This window comes from Herpailurus yagouaroundi, unplaced genomic scaffold (genome assembly GCF_014898765.1).
Source record: "Herpailurus yagouaroundi ecotype Mexico unplaced genomic scaffold, PumYag 216, whole genome shotgun sequence".
Classification (NCBI taxonomy): Eukaryota; Metazoa; Chordata; class Mammalia; order Carnivora; family Felidae; genus Herpailurus; species Herpailurus yagouaroundi.
In genome coordinates, this window is record NW_024412447.1 from 185,063 (window position 1) to 192,594 (window position 7,532).

Consider the following 7,532-nt stretch of genomic DNA (forward strand, 5'->3'; position numbering starts at 1 on the left):
TCCACTGACCGCTCATTCTTGCATCTCAGACCTTCCTTTTCGGGTCAGTTTTCTCCTTCCTGAATTATGTCCTTAAGTCCTTCTTTCCATTAGTGGTCCTTCCTCAGTCTGAAGATGTCTTCTTCCTCCCCTCCTTCTCTCCCTCTTCCTTCTCCTCCCTACCCCCCACCCTCCTGCCGTCCACCCCTCCTGGCTTCCGTCCCTTGTTCTGACTTTAAAGGGAGAGCATTCCGTCTTCACTGCTCAGTGTGATGGCACTGGGTTTTATAAACAGACGGCCTTCATCAAGTCAAAGAAGGTTACTTGTATCCTTAGTTTGTGTTGGGAATGGGTATCGGAATCTGTCAAATTCTTTTTCTGCACCTACGGAGATGATTACGTGGCTGTTCTTTTCGACTTGCTAGCATGGTCAGCTACGTCGATTGATTCGCAAACGTTACAGCACCCTGCGTTCCTGGGACGAGCGCCCTTGGTCACGGTCTATTTGTCTTCTTACACACGTTGGTACCCGTTTTATAGAATTTTGTTTGGACTCTACGTCTGTGAGGGATACCGGTCTGTAGTTTCCCTGTCATGACTTTGGAAAACAGTGCGGCCACTGCTCCAAGAGGGAGGCACAGACTTGCCTTGTGACCACTCGTACGTGCGAGTCTCGGGGCTGAGCAGACGCCTGTGGACGCACTCTCATGGCAGCCAAAAGGTGGAAACGCCCCAAATGCCCACAGATGGGTGGGCGGACGCGCACAATGTGGCCTGTCCAGACGGTGGAAGATCACGCGGCCATAAAACGTGCAGAAGTGCTGGCCCCTGCGACCGCACAGACGTGCCCAGAGGCGTGCTGAGTGACAGAAGCCAGTCGCCGGGGCCAAGTGCTCTAGGAAACACCCAGGCGAATCTGGAGAAGCCCAGGGAAGGGAGGAGGAGACACTGGGGAGCGACCGCTAACGGGTGAGGGGCTTCCTCTTGAAGTGATGAGCATGTTCCGGAACTAGGTATGTTGCTGAGCCTACTGGTACACTGAACCGTACAAGTTGAAATAGTGAATTCCACGCCATACGGATTACCTCCCAAGTTTTCCACTCCGTGCGCACACACATGACCTGACCTGGGTGAGCCCTGACCACACTCTCGCTGCCATGGAAACTGGGACAGTGTCACTCCCTCAGCGTTTGCTTCCTTGTGTCTGAGACGGGGCAATAACCCTGACTCACAAGGTGGCTGTGCCAATCAAGTCAGATAAGGCACGGAACACCCTGGGTTATTGTGCTAAATGAAGAGATAATGCGCGCAATGTCACCCGAGGCTCAAAAGTGGGGCCATTTACAAAACGTCACCTGGCCCTGTTCCCAGCACACCTGTGGGTGATTTGGGCCTGACACCTGGGAGTCAGCCTTCACCGCCCCCCCCCCCCCCGGCAACTCCTTCCTCAGCCTTCTCCCCTGGGCCCTGCTCCCCGCCTGCTCCAGCCACAGTGGGACTTCGAGAATCACACCGTGCCCACGCTTTCCCTGCCGTGCCCTGGGTCCCCACTAGGATTCTCACACACCTACAGTAAGTCCACGTCTGTACTACAGTCCCACGAGGCCTTGGGATCTGCTCGTCCTCACCCCGCTTTCTCCTCCGTGCTGCCTACCTCTCCCACACTCACTGGGCTCCAGCTGCTCCCACCCCAGGGCCTTTGCACCACTGTCTCCTGGCCTGGGATGATCTCCACTCCGTGTCCTCACTCACATCTCTGTAGAAATGCCACCCCGTGGAACCCAGCAGGGCAGCAATCACCGGCCTCTCCCTTGGCTTTGCTCATAACTGCACTTCCCATATGAGACATGATGATGTTACGCTCTACGGCGTTATGGTTGATTAGCTACATTACAATTTGGGGCATTGGTTTCCTTGTTCACTTGCCTTCCCCATTACAATACAGGCTCCGTGTACACACCAGATCTTTGTTGGGGGCTCTCCCCATGTCCCAGGACAGTGAGCGGATGCAGTGGGAGCTAATGTCCTCACGGGCGAAGCACCACGGCTCCCCAGGTGCAGCGCAGGTGGTCCCGCACCGCAGGCAGCAACGCACTTGTCAGGGACCCTCGAGGCACGAAAGCTGAGTCCAGAGGGGTGGGCAGCTTCCCCTCCATCCCCACCCTCTCCCTGTCACTGCGTCAGGGTGGCCTTCCAGGAACACGCACAGCACCTGCTCGCCCACAGGTGAGGCCAGAGGTGCACGCCCGCGCCGCGACACCAGGGGGCAGCAGAGCGCCAGGGAAGGACCTGTCCTCGGAACCCGGAGCCCGGCTGGAGCGCGCGCAGAGTGGTGATCGGGCCCCGCCCCTCGGCCCAAGCCCCGCCCCGCCCCCCGGACCGAAGGGACCCAGGTTTGCAGGTTTGGGCGGCAGGGTCTTGGCGGGGGGGGGGGGGGGGGGGTCAGCATCCTGAAATGTGTGCCATGGGCGACGGAGCTGGGGAGTGGGGCGGCGGGAGGCCTCCGCCAATTGAGGTGACTCGGCCAGGCCTTTCTAAGGCCCTGGACTCTGGTTCTCCTGAACTCATTACCGCCACCCCGGTTCCAAGGGGACACTGCCAGGGAAACATCAGACGTCTCGCTGGAACGCGTGCAGCCCGGAGAAACCAAGTTGGGGGGTGGGCTGAGGCATCCTGGCCCCCTCCCACAGCCTGGACAGCTCCAGCCTGGGCAGAAACACTGGGCCCGGGGGGGGGGGGCCTCTGACCTGGGCCGAGGCCCGGATGAGCTCTCTTGACCCCCAGCCCAGACGGGCTTCCTGGCCCCGCAGAGCCCTTCAGCCCTGCCTGCCACTGCCCCTCACTCTGCTCTGGTGGGGGTGGGCGGGAGGACCACCGTCCACTGGGATGCGTGGTGAGACTGAGCGGGGAGGCCAGAGTCAGCCCAGGTGTCCAGGTCCCGTTGGCCCTCACCCCCTTTCCCCTGTCCACCCCCAAACGCCACTTTAGGGTCTCTGGATCTACTCCCAGGCAGGCTGAGAAAGGGTCTTGCTCTCAGAGGTGGCCAGGAGGGACCCCTGCCTGAGCTGCCGTCCTTGAGGGAGACCCTAGGGAGGTCTCTCAGACTGGTACCTGCAGGCACCCCTTTGAGGGAGCCATGGAGTCTGGAAATCCCACACAGATTCTAACCTGTCCCACTAGTGTTTTGTACGAAAATAAACACATGTCCTCCGGCACCGAATTCGAATTTTCCATTAGATCCGGTTTAAAAAACAGGAATGTTGAAGAAAATCTGAATCTAGGGAGGGCTGTTTGGGGTTGCGCCCCCAGATCCAGGTCAAGGGCACACTGTTCGTGTCCTCTGGGTCTAAAGGCGTACCCACAGAAAGCCCCAAAAATGTCCATCAGCCACTAACACCGCAGTAAGAGTGAGTAAGAGTGGATTTGCCAGGAGTTTGGAGGCGGTAGCACCTGTATGAACAGGTCACGGACAGCTGCAGGGGGAGGCAGGGCTGCGACATCCCAGCCCCACGGGGGGCTCTCCGGAGGGGGGTGCAGGGCGAGGCGGGCGGCTGTGCGAGCCTCCTCCAGCTTAGCATTTCTATCTTTCCTGGAGCCCTCCCCAGGTCCCCAGGTCCCCAGGATCCCCAGGATCGCCAGGCCCTGCCCACTGAGCCCCAGAGCCTACCTCAGATGACCAGGGGGTGTTCAGGGGTTGTTCCTGAAAGGTAAGATCGCGACTAACGTACAGGCACAAAAGGTATCCGAGACTGTGTGGCACTCATTAATTAACGAGGAAACCAGCAGCATGTCGGAACTGGCTGGCAGGAAAATGCAATCCCCACATCACACAGGAAAGAGGGAGAGCGGAAGGGAGTTTATACACGACAGGAGGCAGGTCTCCCTGCAGGGCAGTGATCGATCACACTCGCCAAACAAAATGAACTTCATTTCCAGGGCCGCGAATCGGTTTTCTGCACAAGAGCTCACCGGAGAGGCAGAGGTACCCCGGGGTGGCGGGGGGGGGGTGGGGGTGGGGGTGTGCTGGACGAGCCCCTGCAGGGCCTCCCACAACTCGTCCCACCTGGCCAGACCACCTCCTTGCTCTATTGTCTCCAGTGCCACAGGTCTGAGCCCCGAGCTGGGCAGCTCCCTGGGGCCGGGCTCCCCGTCCATGCTCCCTCCCCACGGCCTCCGCGACCCACACCTGGGCTGCTCTCCCGGAGCAGCGGGCCCTGCGCTTGAGAGTTACGCTGGAAAGAGGCTGACGGGACTGGGTTCGAATCCTGCCACCGCGGACTGGCCATGTGATCCTGAGAGCCGCCGCTCTGCGCCGAGGTCTCCACGTGCGCAAGGGGAGAGTGCAGAAGCGCCCACCCGACTGACCGGTTGTGAGGGCAGAATGGGCGGAGCGAGGGCCAGAGCTGAGTGTCAGGAGGGTGGGTAGGGGTGCCGGCTTCCCCCTCCCCCATCCACCCCCTACCATCCCCCGCCCCGCAAGTCCTCCCTCTGGCGCCTCACGGCCAGCTTCCTGCCAGGACATGCTACTCCTCCCAGGTGAGGCAGGGGACACTGGCCTGCACAGACCTCCCTCTGTCCTGCCCGCAAGGCATCTCTCGCCTTCGCGTTCATAGGAAACAATACCCAATGCCTTGCTGCAGCACACGGGCTCTGTTCTGTCCGGCCCTGGGATGCATAGTTCTGGCCCTGTCTCCGCGGTCTTGAGCACGGAGACCGCCCGCATCCCTCCTCCCTCCCCATCCCAGTAACCACAGCCCGCGTGCTTGGGGCCTAGAGATGCCCACCCCCCCCCCCCCCCCCCTCAGACAGGGCCGAGACTCACTCATATACATCACACCCTCCTCTCCTGGTCCCAGGCCGCAGGGAGGCGTGGCTGCGTAAGCTAAAGGTCCAGTCAGGGTGGTTCCCTATGTAGACGGTTGGCACAGACCTTCTCTTTCCTCAGATGTCAAGTCTGGAACTGGAGCAGCCATTTTGTGCCCATGAGGGAGAGCTGGATTTGGAACGAGGCCAACTATGCAGAAGGCACACAGAGATGGAAAGAAATCCACAGCATCAGTGAGCCATGGATCAAACCACCTCTGAGAAACACACACACACACCCACCCTGCCGTGTCTCAGGGACTCCCAGTACCTTCTGCCGTCAGCCCTGTTTCAGTTAAGGCAGTTTGGTCTGGCCCCTGTGTTCCTCATGGACACCCTCCCCTCGTGTGCAGCTGGACTGGGTTCTGTCTTTGCCCTTACTTTCTGGGACGCTTCGGGCATCAGAGCAGCGGCCCAGCCGGCCCGCTGCTCTGCTCGCCAGCTAGCCGGCACTTGGGGCCAAGCTCCCAAAGACCCCGGAAGGGGCCCCTGCCCAGAAGCAAGCCGTGCCCATGTGGGGAACCTGATGCGGCTGCCCGGCTGTCGTCACACTGCTCAGTAAAGGACACAGCGGGTCAGGGACACAGTGGCTCCCCTGCCTTCGGGGTCCTCGGCGTTTTCTCTGTAAGTATTCCCTCTTCACCAACCCTCCAGAATACACAGACTGAGACCTCCACCCCTGGGAGGCGGCGAGGAAGCTCCAGGCTGGAGGTTTATGGACAGATTGGCCGGCCCCACCAGCAGGCCCGAGACCTGCTGATTCCATGCCATCAGTTAACGAGAGCCCTGGGGTTTTCCTTACACAGCAGCTTGAGGTAATCACCAAGCCTGGAGTGCCCGGCACGCCGGCCCGTGTCCTCCTGTGCTTTTCAAATACCCTGAAATGCACGTCATGATTCTGGAAGCTTCAGGGACGGCTGGGTGGCTCAGTCGGTTAAGATCACGGTTGGTGCGTTCGAGCCCTGGGGTCGGGCTCTGTGCTGACAGTTGAGAGCCCGCTTGGGATTCTCTCTCTCTCCCTCTCTCTGCCCCTCCCTGCTTGCTTTGTCTGTCTCTCTCAAAATAAAAACTAAACTAAACGCAAGAAGATTCCGAAAGCTTTGGCCAGTCTGCAATTTCAAGTAGTCCTTACGAAAACTCCAGACAGCCTCCCCGTATCAAACGAGATTAATCAGTAACGAGCTGTAATGTTATGAGGTCATCTCCCGACACACGGTAACTCGGGGGCAAACCTACCTGATTGGCCAGCACGTAGAGCCTAGGGAGCTCTCCCACACTTATCTGTGCCGCGAGCCTTACTCGAGATGTTTGTCTTGCTTGAGTTACGTGTGGGCATTGTTTCACTGCGCACGTCCCGGTCGACCTGGCGGGCGTATCTCGTGGGGCACATGCCACGCACACGGCCACCTCAGGCCAAGACCACGAGGAGAGGTGTGGTTCCCGTAAAGGGGAGGCCCTCGCCTGCGATGTGGCCAGAGTGAGTCTTTGTGACGTCCCCCGAATCTCATCATCCACAGAACCTGCTTTCGGCGGACCTCGTCGCCCTCGTGCTGGCCTGGCCCGCGTCCCTGCCGGCCTGCGCGCCCGGCCCCTCACCCTGCCCTGGCGGCTGACCTCCACGGCCGCACGGTGTAGCCGCCTGTGCTCCTCCAAGACGACACCACGGCCCCCGCTCCCCTGTGGCTCTCCCTGCAGGACCCTAGGGAGGTGTGGGTCTCCTACCGACAAGCTGGCCCTCCCTCCATTCCCGGCGGACAGAATCCGCCCGCGGTCGTGGAGGGACCATGCTGCTTTCCGCCACGGAGTTGTGGGGCGCCCTCGCACACGGCAGCAAGACCACAGGCTTCCCCCGCCGGCTCAGCTCACCTCCACGTGCCCTGCGCTGTGCCCCAGTGCTGCGAGCTGACCGCCCGGGTAGATGAACGCGTGACTGTGACAGACGAGGGGCCTGGGGAACGTGGACCCGTGAGAACCTCCGGAAGGGGGAAGCGACGGGCTGCAGGGCTCTGGGGTCTCAGTGGGCACGGGCGTCCCTGCTCCGACGGCCAAGGAAAGAGGACTCTGCCCACACGAGGACTGTCCGGGCGCGGACGTGGGAGGGAGGCCAGAGCCTGGTCAAGCCCAGTGCCCGGCGCCCAGCTGTGGACCCTGCCACGGAGGAGGGTCACCCACAGGGGAGGGCGGAAGGGATATCAGCTGCCCCAGGCACCGTTCCCAGCAGGCGGCACAAGGTGGCTGGTCCGACCTCAGACGGCCCTAAGGTGGGGAGCAGCTGGGAGGTGATGCAGTCGGGCACAGAGAGCAGAAGGCCTGGCAGGCCCCCCGCTGCCACGTGTCAGAGCCAGGAAGGGGCCCCGGCCACTCGGCTGAGTTCACCTCAATCTCGCTTTTGGATCTCGTTAAAGAAACACACTTTTTTTTTTTTAATTTTTTTTTAACATTTATTTATTTTTGAGAAAGAGAGAGACAGAGCATGAACGGGGGAGGGGCAGAGAGAGAGGGAGACACAGAATCAGAAGCAGGCTCCAGGCTCTGAGCCGTCAGCCCAGAGCCTGACGCGGGGCTCGAACTCACAGACCGCGAGATCGTGACCTGAGCCGAAGTTGGACACTCAACCGACTGAGCCCTCCAGGTGCCCCAAAGAAACACACTTTTAAAGCAGGCTGCTTTCCGTAGAAAGTAACAAGAAC